Here is a 13258-nt window from a genome sequence, read left to right as displayed (position 1 = left end):
CACTTGTCTAAACCCTTTCATCCCCCTCCTCTCTCTCATTGGTCTTGTCAGATTGCTTGTCTGCCCTCCCTGCTGAATGTATCTTCCCCACATGTTACCGTCTACATTTTGTTGTGTTTGTGCGAATTTGGTCTGTTTGGCATTTTGGGGCTTTGTTCTTGCCTAAATAAAAGATTAGGCTTGTTCAGTGTCGAGTCCTCCTCCACCCACTCCATCACGTGGCAGACAAACATTTACATCTTCTTTCTTAACAAGCATCTGAAGACACTGCTGCTATTTGATTATTATACATGAGAATGAGAAGATTTTGTTTGATGAAAGAGCTCTGGCAGAATAATAAGTGTTCATGAATCCACAAAGAACGATGGTGATACATAACATGCAATGGCCTTGCAGTAACCTCACAGAGAAAGGAAGATTTTGTGGCCATCGAGCAAACAAGTCTCTGCCTTAATCTTGCTTTTGAGTTGAGCTAACACTGTTTGACAGGATGTGAAGTTGTTCCCGGGCTCTGTGTAATGCCGTTGGTGTGGTATTGCGCTGACTTGTCATAGCACTAGCAGTCTGATTTCTGTGCCTGTAGACACTGACACAGTGAAGGAGAAAGAAAAAGACTGCTGTCTGTATTATATTTTGAAGCAAACACTTCTGCTGGTGAGGGGATGAGGGTGTAATAGTTACAAAACAGTTGGAAGGAACATTTAGGAATGCAACAGCAAATACTGAGCTATAAAAACTAAATGTTGCACAGTTGTGTGATCAGTCCAGACCATTGCTTATGGCACTCGATACATACTCTAAATATTTAAATGCTGTAACTAGAACTCTTTGGGCCTAATGGACCTTCCTGCCTACGCTGAAGAAAAATGGACAAAATGTACATATAGCTTTCTGACTGCAGTGAATCTCAAATGCCTATTAGGAAAATTTGCACTTTGAGCATTAAAGAAAAAAAATAATCAGCACATCTCACAAAAAGATAAAAATGAAGTCGATCAAACTAACAAGTGTTATCTGGGTAGGTAAAGCCTGATGTAGCTTGTCCCTCTGTGTCAACAGACCTCCTTCTCAGCACGCAAGCCATTAAAATACACCACGAAGCCACACTTCTGCACGGGGTGACATGTTCCTTCATTACCATGAATGTCGGCGCTGTAGTTTATTTTGATTCAAACCCACACACGGCGTCTTGCTGCCTGAAAATCTCACCAGCACATAAAATGTATCCCAGAAAATAATCAGCAACATTTTTATTCCCGCTTTAAAATTGCTTGTTAAAAAGTGGACTGCCCAGCTGTTAGTTCCTCTTTGGAAGTTGTTAGCCTCATTTAGAAATGAGACTATATGTGCAAGTAATTTTTAAAGCTTTTGTCTTTCGTATAAGGAAAGGAACTCAGAGACGAGCCAGAAAGTATGGAGAGACTTATGATTTTGGTGCATTTGTAACATTTCTTGATAGAAAAAATATGTATCATTGTCACACCTATCCTTTGATTAATGCTGTATACAAATCTATACAAAAACCTTATTAGGATAGGTTACAATTACAATAAGCAGCACAATAAAATGTGCTTTTACTGCTGAGAAACTAAGTTCTTCTTTTAAGAAAATTCATATGCATGGTTTTAAAATAGACTCTACACTCGCCCCCCTCTGTTGGTGTTGAAGCTTGTTCACGAGGAGGGGCGTAAATCTACTGGGACATTTTGGCTCATGGATATTCAAACCCTTCTTACAGCACAGGGAAAGTAATGTAACAGGAGCTATGGAATGCAAACATTTTGTTGGAGGTGCAAAGTGTGCGACCAACGCTTCACATTTGGACAGCACACACAAACCCACCTCTCCTGGTGAAAATGGTGTGAAGAAATGCCTCCTTTGTTCTTTTTCATTGTCATCCTTGCTTTGCTAAACATAACTGTGAGCCACTCCTGTCGACTCCTGTCGAGGGTGCATGGTTAGTTATACACCACAAATATATATAGGTGGCAGTCTTCTCAGAATTGATGTAATCATGAGCATAGAAAGTATTGCCAGATTTTTACCTACCATGCAGTACTTTCTGAAAAGTGTCAGATTAGCACTGAGCTTATTTTTCAGTATGACAATAACCTCAGTGCCATTGCAATAAAAGCATACCTGGACAGAAAAACATACAACGGGACATGACTGGTCATGGACTGACCTCCCCAGAGCCCAAACTTCAACATTATTGAAGCAGTGTGGGATCAGAGAACTGAAAGCAGACAACATCCAAAGAGGAGCTTTGAATACTACTTACTTATATTGTTAAGAGATGCTATAGGTCAGGGGTGTCCAACTCCAGTCCTCAAGGGCATCCTGCAGGTTTTAGATGTGTCCTTGATCCAACACAGCTGATTTAAATAGTTAAATTGCCTCCTCAGCATGTCTTGAAGTTCTCCAGAGACCTGGTAGTGAACTAATCATTTGATTCAGTTGTGTTGACCCAGGGTGATATCTAAAACCTGCAGGACACTGGCCCTCAAGGACTGGAGTTGGACACCCCTGCTACAGGTAATCCTTCATTGTTTTGTGAGCTTTAGAAGCATTTTATTATAGTTTTGAGTAGTTAGACATAGCAGCTATGCGCCTCAGTTGCGTACTATATAATGGCGTTTAAGCTAACGGTAAAAACTAAAAATGTCTATTGTCATCCATTTTGTAAGGAAATGTTCAAATACAAATAGTAAGAACTTCATTATTATTTTGGTTTATTAATTAGCTCTTTCTCCTACTGTGTGACATTGAGCAGTACGGAATGTAAAATACTTAATGTTCATCTTTGATTGCATTAAACTACTCCATGAGAGAAGCAACTGAAAATCACTCTTGTGATTCTTTCCCCCCTGTTTTCAGGTGGTGTAACAGCTGCATGCCATTCTCCCCTGCAAATGCAAATTCTTCATCCTGTCACTCAAAGTGTGGCGGGTTCCTTTTGAGTGGCTTCTCATTTGAAGTGTATGTACAGGCCTTGGTCTTGACAAGGATTGGGCAGTAAAATCCAAAGCTTTGATTTGTGGCTTAGTTCTTCCTTATTAGCAAGGTCTGAGACCAAAGTGCAGATTGCTCGGGTAGCAAAATTGTTACACCATGGCTGTCAATCCCACAGTTCTTCTCATACTCATCTGCATCACCTTGATGACTCTGCTTGCTCTGTCAAATACTGTACAACCAAAATGAGAAGAGCAGTGTTCAGGTGCAGTGTTGATTGCGCAGAACATTAAAATGCAGACTTTCTCAGTAGAATCGCTGCAGTAACAAATACTCTACTTGCTGCCGCAGTACTTTGTCTTTGCAAGTGTTTGTGTGTGCCTGTGAGACCTGAATACTTTACATATGCTTATGGGCATTCATGGGTGTTCCTCTTGTGTTTTTTAATTTATTCTATTTGCATTTCAAACAGCTGAAGCATCTAAAAATCTGTCACATCACTTCTTTTGGGATAACAAGATCAGAGTTGCTAACCCCATGTCTCATGCTGCTCAGGTCATTTGTTTTCATTGAGGATGGCAGAATGAGAAGCATATTAAACAAGGGATTGTTTAAATCTTTGGCACCGTTTTAAATGAGAGAGTCACCCAATTGTACTTTCTGGGTAATAGTCAACTCACCCATTATTTTTGCACAAAAAAAAAAAGATTTAAAATGAATTTTTCTGAAGTTTGAATTCTGCATTCTTGATTTGTAATGGTATTTTGCCACTTTGCCAAGGCAGTACATCTTCAGCACGGTTCATCTGTCTGCCAGCAAAATTAAAAAAAATTACTAAATTTCATTAAACTGTAGAGAAAACATTGGTTTTCTCCACAATTTAATTTAAATAAAATAAAATAAAATTTAATCCAGATCCAAATAGTTTTGGATCTGGACCACAACTTTATTTATTGGTAAAATGCTGATATATGGCATTGTTCTTTGTGTTGAAAGGTCTCTTGCAATTTATTATAACAGTGTCCTGGATTACATAAAACCGTACATTGAACTGAACTTGCCATTAGTTGAGGCCCAAAAGAAAACCACACGAAAAATCATGTCTACACCCCAGGTGCTGTACAACAAAGGACGTGTGGAAAACGACCCACCACCAAAGGTCCCATGGCTACTGGTGGCGTCCTCAGTTCGCTGTAATAAAAAACTAAACGACACATTAAAAGTCAAAGAAAAACTCTAAAAGGACACCGAGCACAGAGCTTGCTGAGCACAATCAGGAGACAATATACATTTTAATAAAATAAAGAACCACACACGGACACACACTTAGAATAAAATACAAAACACAGACTGAACTTGCACCACGCGAGTGAAGAGTGGCCTGTGCTGGTTATGGTTGTTAAAATATTGATCATGGTCCCTCAAAAGAAGAGGAATCCTGTACAGCTCCCCATGAACACTGGAGCAAGCCAGCTGGATAGGTTCAGATATTACAACCAACCAGCACAACGCACAGGCGGAGGATCTCTCCGTTTTTGTTAAGCTTGCTGGTTCTAGCTAATGAAGCTGTACTTTGAGTTTACTTTTGTCTGAGTGTTCCTGCGTTTTGGGTCTGCTCTCCACCTACCACCCAGTATGCCTTGACAGTATTTTCTGTTACTGCAGCGTGCAGATGATTTAAGCCATGAAGTGATTACACACCGGATTGGGAATTCAACTGATTTTCTTGTAACAGTCGATTGTGAACAGTCGATTTCATGTTTAGCAATCAAACTCATTCTGTTGGAGTTGTATTGGTAACTTATTGAAGTGTTATTGGGTATTCATAACCAGCCACTTTGCACATACAGTGAGTGAAAGTATTGGGTGGACTGAATTAGGCCAAATTAAATCGCGCTATTAGAACTGAGTGGACTCGTATTGATCAGAGAGTTAGAACACCAACTATAAGAAGCTTAGATTAATTTGAAAGGAACTAATATAGGTTAACTGGTAGCTGATACGAATCAGGATTTAAAACCAAACCTAACCTGGGAAGGGAGAGAAACATATTTTTGTTTTGTTTTTCTGTTTGTCTTTTTGTTTTATTTAATTCCTTCTGTGATTTGGATCCAGAAGTAAAGGAAAAGGTAGAAGGAAAAATAGGTTAAAAAAACCAAACCAAGCCAAACGAAACAAAAGAAATAGAGGGGGCAGTCAAGACTGGTTGGGGGTGAGGGTGAAATAGAAAAAGGATGAAGAAAGGAGGGGAGAGGTGTTAGGAGAAAAAGGTAAAGAGGGAGAGGGGGAATTAAGATGGAACAGAGGTGGAGGAAGATGAGATTACATCAGGCGAGGAGCAGCAGTCTCCCTCTTTTGGAACAAGCGTAAGAGTTTTTGCTTCTTTTTCAGGCACTGTTCCATGAGCCCTTTTTTTCTCTAGGATGAGGATTTTCAACTCATCGATTGTTTCTGCATTTTGAGTTTCAAGTTTCTTGTATCTTTTCTCCATGGCTTCCATTTTTCCTTGTTTTTCTTCAAGCTTTTCTTTTAGTTCTTTAGATGTTGCCTCTTGTATTAGCTTTGCCTTGTACATTTCTTTATTTCTCTTTTGTGTGTTGTGCTTTTCTTCTAACTGCTGACTTCTCTGGATTTCTTGAAGCGTACACTACAGGTCTTCATGTGTTTTCTCTTGTTGTTGCTTTTGCGCCTCCATTATAGTGCTTTTGGACTTCAAGTTGTTAGAAAGTTCCTCAAGTTGTGTGATTTTTCTCAGCATTTCATTGATCTTACTTTGTGTGACCAAGTGGTTGACGGGGCTATAAAAAAAGTAATAAAATGACAACGCCACCTAGGGGAATTTCACCCCCAGGAAATAAAATTGTTTGGGAATAAAATGTAATAAAAAGAACCAACAACGTTTGCACAGGTTCAGGGATTCACACTCAGGCCGGCTCAAATATTAACACAATTTTATTTATTAATATAAAATAAAATAAAAACATCAACAATGACAGAGCACTGAATGTAGTGTCATCTAAAACTGTGTCCCAAATTACAATAAAAATAAAACAGACCACTGGGACTTACCAGCAGCGGTGGACCAAAAAGAAAACCACACAAACCGCCCCCACCACTACAGTCTATTCACCCGGTGCTGTACAACAAAGAAAGTGTGGAAAACGACCCGCCACCTGAGGTCCCACGGCCACTGGTAGATCCTCAGTTCGCTGAAATAAAAGCACAAGACATACACATGAAAAGAATAAAACACGGGACACCAAATAACAGGCTCTCTATATAATTAAAAAAAAAAAGAATTAAAAGAAAAACTAAAATCTTTAATAAAACACACCCACACACACCACAGAGCACAGATTGGAAATCTTTGCACTCTGTGAGCCAGCCCACAGCTGGTGCTGGTTATGATTGTCCGTAGCCTCACTCAATCTCGTGCAGCTCTCCACAAACTGGGAGCAACCAGGGAGGCAGTACCAGTTTTGTAGCACAAGCCTGATATGCAGCTGAGGATCGCCCTAGCCAGCTGCGGAAGCGAGAGTACAAACAATAGTCCAGAAGGGGCTTAAAGTGAGACCCAAAGCCCCCAGAGGCAAGGCGAGGCAAAGCAGCAGGAACAAAACTGGACAGCCAACAGAACGGAACACAAGACAAAACAAGACAAGACAGCAGCTAGGCAGGCGTCTCGACTCCTCACTTAAAATCAGGTGGTTGGTCACTGAGAGGATGCGGCAGCAATCGAACCCTATAAACAAAAGGGCAAATATAACCTTAATCTCCTTAAATTTACAAATACTATTAGCTACGTTGGTCGACAGGATGCACATTTGAGGTAGACGTTTGGTTTAATAATTTGTTTTATATTTGCTGAGAAATAACCCACCTGTTTGAAGATTTTGTTTGTGTGTGATTGTAGACAAGACAGCAGCATCCAGGTTCAGGAGGAAGAGCATCAGGATTTTAGCATTTCGCTACCTGATTTTAGTTGGTCTAGGACAGGGGTCAGCAACCTTTAACACCCAAAGAGCCATTTGGACCCGGTTTCCACGCAAAAGAAAACACTGGGAGCCGCAAATACTTTTTGACATCTAAAATGAAGATAACACTGTATATATTGTTTTTTACTTTTATGCTTTGTGTGAACAACTAAGGTGTGTTGCTTATGAAATCCATGAAGTACTACAAAGAAAATTACACTTTATTTATGTAATTAACACATTTTGAAGTCTTAAAAAAATATAACCAAAGGGAAGACACCCAGCTGAACTAAAATGATCCATGTAGCACACAAAAACTGTTGTGAGCCGCCACCCTTATATCGCCTTTGGGCTTTTGGAGCCTTGGCCTGACTTTAAAAAAAATAATTGGACAAAAAGCACTATGCTGCTAAAAACAGAAAAACAGATATTTGCAGAATTCTGCCTAAATATGTATTTTACCTGGTTAATGTGTGTGGCGGGGCATGGTCTGCTGCGCCGCTGCAGGGGAGGAGCACCGAGACCAGTTTTGGAGGCCTTACATCAGTTTCACTAGTCTGCAGCCCAAGCCCCAGAGGACCCTGTCGGTACCGTCAAGGTACAGGGCCTGCGGGCCGTGTGGATACCTGGTGGTGTCATGCAGCTGGTGGCCACCACCTGTTCTCAGCAGTTGTCAGGTCAGGCTATGCTTTTTGAGCCTCCTGAGTCCAGGTTGCCAGTTGGGTTGCTGGCCTCTCCATGTTTGGTCCAGGTGGATAAGGGCGTTGCCTACATCCCAGTCACTAATGTGGGGACAGCAGAAGCTGTTCTCCACCCACGGGCCCGTTTAGGAGTGATAAGCCAAGCTACTGTTGTTAGCCTCCCTGCTGGTGTTAGCGAGGAACACTCCTTTCCCATCACAGTTTCCTCCCATACTACAAGCAGCTCTGCTCAGGACAAGGTGGATGTGATTGACCTGTCTGCTCTCGCTGAGTCAGAACAACATGAGGTACGGTTACTTTTACAGAAGTACCGCTCTGTTTTCTCTGCTCATGAGGGAGACTTGGGCTGCACAAACCTCATTTCGCACGACATACCTCTGCTTGATGATGTACCTGTCCGGCAGAGGTACAGGTGTATTCCTCCTTCCGATTATGAGACCCTAACCCTGTTCGAGTGGAATCGTATGCCATTCGGGCTGTGCAACGCTCCCGGTACCTTCTAGCGCCTAATGCAGAGGATGTTCGGGAACCAGCTGTGCCAGTCGCTACTGCTGTACCTGGACGACATCATTGTGTACTCCTCGTTGGTCTCTCAGCATCTGCAGTGGTTAGAGATGGTGCTGGCAAGGCTGCAGCAAGAGGGGCTCAAGGCTAAGCTGTAAAAATGTGCCTTTTTCCAGCAGAAGGTTAACTACTTGGGCCATGTAATCTCTTGCAAGGGTGTCTCCACCGATCCAGCCAAGGTCAACGCAGTAACCAAGTGGCAGTGTCCTCGTTCCGTGTCAGTGTTGCGATCCTTTTTGGGTTTCGCCAGCTACTACCGGCGCTTTGTGGAGGGGTTCGCCACATTGGTGGCTCCCCTGCATCAAGTGGTGGCTAAATTGGTTGGCACCAAGTCAAAGAAGGGCTCGGGACAGACCTTGAGTGCCATCTGGACAAATCAGTGCGAGGAGAGTTTTGAGGCCCTGAAAGCGAAGCTTGTGTCTGCCTCTGTGCTGGCGTATGCCGACTTCACACGCCCATTTATCTTGGAGATTGACGCCAGTCACAGTGGTTTGGGTGCAGTTCTCTCCCAAGACATAGAAGGTGGTGTTAGGCAATGGGTTCAGCGTTGTGAACGTTGTCAGGTTGCAAAAGACTCAGAGTTGGGGTCTTATAGTTACATGGGCCACCTGTTCGCGTCTAGGCCAAATGAAATCCTGGCCATAGACTTTACAGTGTTGGAACCTTCCCGTAGTGGAGTTGAAAACGTCTTGGTCATGACTGATGTTTTCAGCAAATACAGTGGGCCACAAATACTACTGTGGCCCAGGTGTTGTTAACAGAGTGTTTTTTAAAGTTTGGCATTCCTAGCCGCCTCCACTCCGACCAGGGTAGAAATTTTGAGAGTTTGGTGATGCAACAGCTATGTGAATTGTATTGGGTAGCCAAGTCCCGTACAACTCCTGACCATCCTGCGGGTAATGGGCAGTGCGAATGGTTTAACCGAACCCTCCACAACCTCCTACGGACCCTGCCATCATCTTGGAAGCGCGACTGGGCTGTGTGCTTACCACACTTGCTCTTTTGCTATAATAGCACACCCCATCAGGGCACTGGAGAGTCACCGTTTTTCCTGATGTTTGGCAGGGATCCTAGCCTGTCTATTGACTTCCTTCTAGGCTGGGTTCAGGACCCAGTGCCTAGAGAGGTACAGGAATGGGTGGCCGAGCATCAAGCCAGGTTAATGGTGACTTTTGAGGGAGCTCGGGCACGGTTGTCGCTGGCTGCTGATCGTCGCAAGGAGCAGCATGATCAGAGAGTCCAGCCTGCACCTTAAAAGGTCAGTCAGCTGGTGTATCTTTGAGATCACATCGCCCGGGGCCAGCACAAGATCCAGGACCTGTGGAGCTCTGTTGTCTATCAGGTGTTTAGGACACCTCAAGGGAACGGGGCTGTTTATACCATTGCCTCCGTGGGAGACTTGGAGAAGGTTTGACATGTCCATCACGACATGTTGAAGGCACAGGTCAGCCCGGGGCCTCCTGCACCTTGTCCACAGGCTCCACCCCCACCTGTGCCTGCTGATTTAGAGCAGACCTCTCTGAGTGACGATGAGTTGTGGCTCCTCGTCCCTGAGGTACCCTCACAATCTGTGGCACCCATGACGTCACTTCACCTCAACAGTTCCATTGGTGGAGCACAGGCCTATTTCCAACGTGCCTGTAGCACCCCCGACCTCTGCTCCCCCAGATTCTTCCTCAGGCTCTGTTGGACAGTCTGAGGTGAGTGGGCCACAACTGCGGAGAACAGCACGCTCCACAGCTGGTGGGCACTCTAACATTCATCGCTTGCCATGTCCTGCCGAATCTGGACCAGTTGCTAATGCTCAGCTTACCATATTCAGGCCATGGTGTTAGTGCTTCCTTGAGGCATTGTCGGGGCACCTATGCAAAAAGGGGGGGTAGATGTGGCCGGATAGGTTGCGCGTGTCTCTCTCTCTCTCTCTCTCTCTCTGCACTCACTCCTAATTAGGGAATGCTGGCCTATTGTTATAGGTTAATTTACCGAGACGATCGGATCGTGTGACTGCTACAGGTAGGCTTCCTTTTGACCTCTGATTTCTCTCAGAAGTAGTGAAACTAGTAGTAATATTTCTGCGGCTTGTTGTAGCGCGGCCGTTTCTCTTTAGGGTTAGGGGGTTAGTGCCTCTGGTTTTGGGGTAAGCCGCCTATATTATAGCTGCTAGTTTCACTACTTTGTACTTCATTGTATTATAAAATTCTTGCATTTTTTTTTTAAAATTTTCCTCTCAAAGTCCTGGAGAAGAAGAAGTTTTACTTCTTTCTGTTTTATCTCCTGTTGCTCTTCCTCTTGAAGAAATTCTTTATTTTTTTGCCAGCCTTATTTGGAGCACTCTGTACTTTTCCTCCGTGTCTTCAAGCTTGCAATCCATTTCTTTTTGTTTTATGTCCTGTTGCTTTTTCTTTTGAAGCAACTCTTGATTTTTGTGAAGCGTTTCATCAAGGCTTACCTGCAGCCCCCTGTATTTTCTCTCCATGCCTTGGAGTTTGCACATGCAGCCCTTTCTGTTTTAGGTCCTGTTGTTTCTTCTCTTGAAGGATTTTTTTTTATTCATCAAGCTTTCCTTGGAGCTCCTGATTCTTTTTGACTATCTCTTTTTGTTTTATGGCCTGTTTTTGCTTCTCTTGGAGGATTTCTTTTTTTTTTTCAAGAGCTTCATCAAGCTTTCCTTGGAGCTCCAGGAGCTTTTTGTCCATGTCTTGGAGATCCCATTGTTTCTCCTCAATAATACCTTCCATTTCTTAAAGCTGGTGTGATTTATTTTTTTTTTAAATTCAGTGCCCTTTCTTTAGTTTTCTTCCATCAGGAACAAAATCTATTCACTGTTCATGAGATTGATACCAGTATTCATCCTTGACTGTGGTGCTGACACTCACCAGTCCCGGGCCTTTTTTCTGCATAGTGTACAGCCTCAGGGTATTGGACTTGGGGTGAAACCCTCCATGCATGGTCAGGAGGGTGCCTGTTCATCTTAGCCGCTATGATGCCTGACAGAAGGTTCCACGTGGTATTGAGGCAGGTTATTAGTCAGTACTTTGATGGGACCGGTGCCTTCTGGGGGTCCTTGAGGATCAGGACTGTCCGGCCTTTGGTTAGCCATTCCGTGTGTCTCTCGTCAACTAGTAGCTGATTCATTTGTGCTGCCAGGAACCTGTGGAGTGCAGTCAGCTTCTACAGCCAGTAGGCGTGAACCATGTCGGGGCCTGGTGCTGTCGGTGCTGTCAAACTCTTCATACTGGAAACCCTTCCTTTTATGTCTGCCACTGTAATGGTTACAGGTTGCTGTGGTCTGCCCTCAGATCCACTAGCCACTGAGCATTGCCGTTATGGGTTGCATCCTTCTCCCATACTGTCAGGAAGCGCTGTGTGGCAGGAAGGAGTAGGACCCAAAAAGCAGGCGCTCAGACTCAAGGGATTAACTCAAAATCACAGCTTTATTGGCTGGCAGGGAAAAAGCATAGAACGCAAACTAAACTAAACTGGAGAATCACAAACTAAAACTCACAGGGAGATCCACACAGCAAGAGGGATGACGCGACACTGACTCAGAGAAACACAGGGTTGAAATACACTGGGAAGTAACAAGGGGAATGAGACACAGAAGGAGGGCACAGCTGGGAGAAATCAGAACTGACGAGACAAGGAAGCAAAGCAGGACACATTCACATAAGACATGGACCTTCAAAGTAAAACAGGAAATACACAGAGACACAGACCAGAGGGAAGCACAGAGAAGCACGAGGGAGAGCACAGACATGACGGGCTGGGAAAACATGGAATGTCACACAAGGAGGGGAAGCTCAATAAACTAAGCAACTTAGGACTGATAAAATAACTCCAAGAATAACAAATGAACTTGACATGAAACAGGAACACAGGAAAAACTAAGAACGCTGGGTTGAATGACCCAGGATCCCGACACATACACTCTTCCGGTATTGCTCTGTCTCCAGCCTTGGTGGTGCTTTTCTCATATTCTCATATTGTTCCCCTGCCACTGAGAGTACACCTTGGCTGGTTCTGTGGAGAACAGCAGGTTTATTCTGCTGGCTTCTATCTCTCTGGTGTACCAGAGGGAAGTTATTATTTCGTCACTACGGGCCATTAAACATCAGACCGATTTGAGTCTAAACAGCAACACAGGAAAGGAAGTCCTGTTCACCTATTACTCACCAGGGGATGTCACATAAAAAGAGATGAAAGAGCCAAAATGGTGCGGCATAGTCATGGGTTAAATTAAATCTGTGAACAGTCAGTTTCATGTTCAGCATTCACATTCCAAAAGGTTGATTCTGTTCATCTAGACGTAGTGTTTTCAGTGGGAGAAATGTTTCGTCACTCATCCAAGTGACTCTTCCAGTCTCAGCTGATTGCAGGTTTCTCCAATCTTATAAACAGTATATCTGCACAATGACTGAATCTAGCCCATCTAATGAACAATAGGTTGTGAGGAGAGTTCCTTGATCATTAATATGCACATTGTCACGACCATTGATCAACAACAACTGATCAAAGCCCATTGATCAATAGCCATGAGTACCATGAGTACTGAAGAAATCACTTGGATGAGTGACGAAATGTTTCTTCCACTGAAAACGCGACGTCTAGATGAACAGAATCAACCGTTTTGTATTTACTTACCCGGATGAATTAGCATGCATCAAGACAGCATTCAAATTCATTCTGTTGGAGTTGTATTGACAATTCATTGAGTTATTATCGATTATTTGCAACTAGCCACTTTGCGCATACAGTGAGTGAAAGCAGTGGGTGGACTGAATCAGGCCAAATTAAATCAAGGTATTAGAACTGAGTGGACTCGTATTGATCAGAGTTAGAACACCAACTATAAGAAACTTAGATTAGGAAGAAAGTGCTGTTTTATTCTCCTCTGTGTTTTACAAATTTAGGCTAATCGATTGTCACTTTTTACTTTCCCATCAGCTGTCACATACAAGTTGCCTGCTGAGCTGGCAGTGTACTGATTCCAGTGAAATACAACATGGTTTAACCAAATATGGGGATAATTTGGCATTTTTGTTTTTATATATACTTAAACTGATACAG

The 13258-nt window shown here is 43.3% G+C and overlaps 1 pseudogene; it reads left to right on the top strand.

Annotated features, from left to right (window-relative positions):
- Positions 1-7378: 7378 nt before the first annotated feature.
- On the top strand, positions 7379-11757 carry LOC106633494 (annotated as a pseudogene).
- Positions 11758-13258: the final 1501 nt, after the last annotated feature.

Source organism: Haplochromis burtoni, unplaced genomic scaffold, assembly GCF_018398535.1.
Source record: "Haplochromis burtoni strain Fernald_Lab_line unplaced genomic scaffold, NCSU_Asbu1 Contig_50, whole genome shotgun sequence".
In the NCBI taxonomy this organism is placed as follows: Eukaryota; Metazoa; Chordata; class Actinopteri; order Cichliformes; family Cichlidae; genus Haplochromis; species Haplochromis burtoni.
The sequence above is the reverse complement of the archived record's forward strand: the minus strand, read 5'-3'. Positions and strand labels throughout refer to the sequence as shown.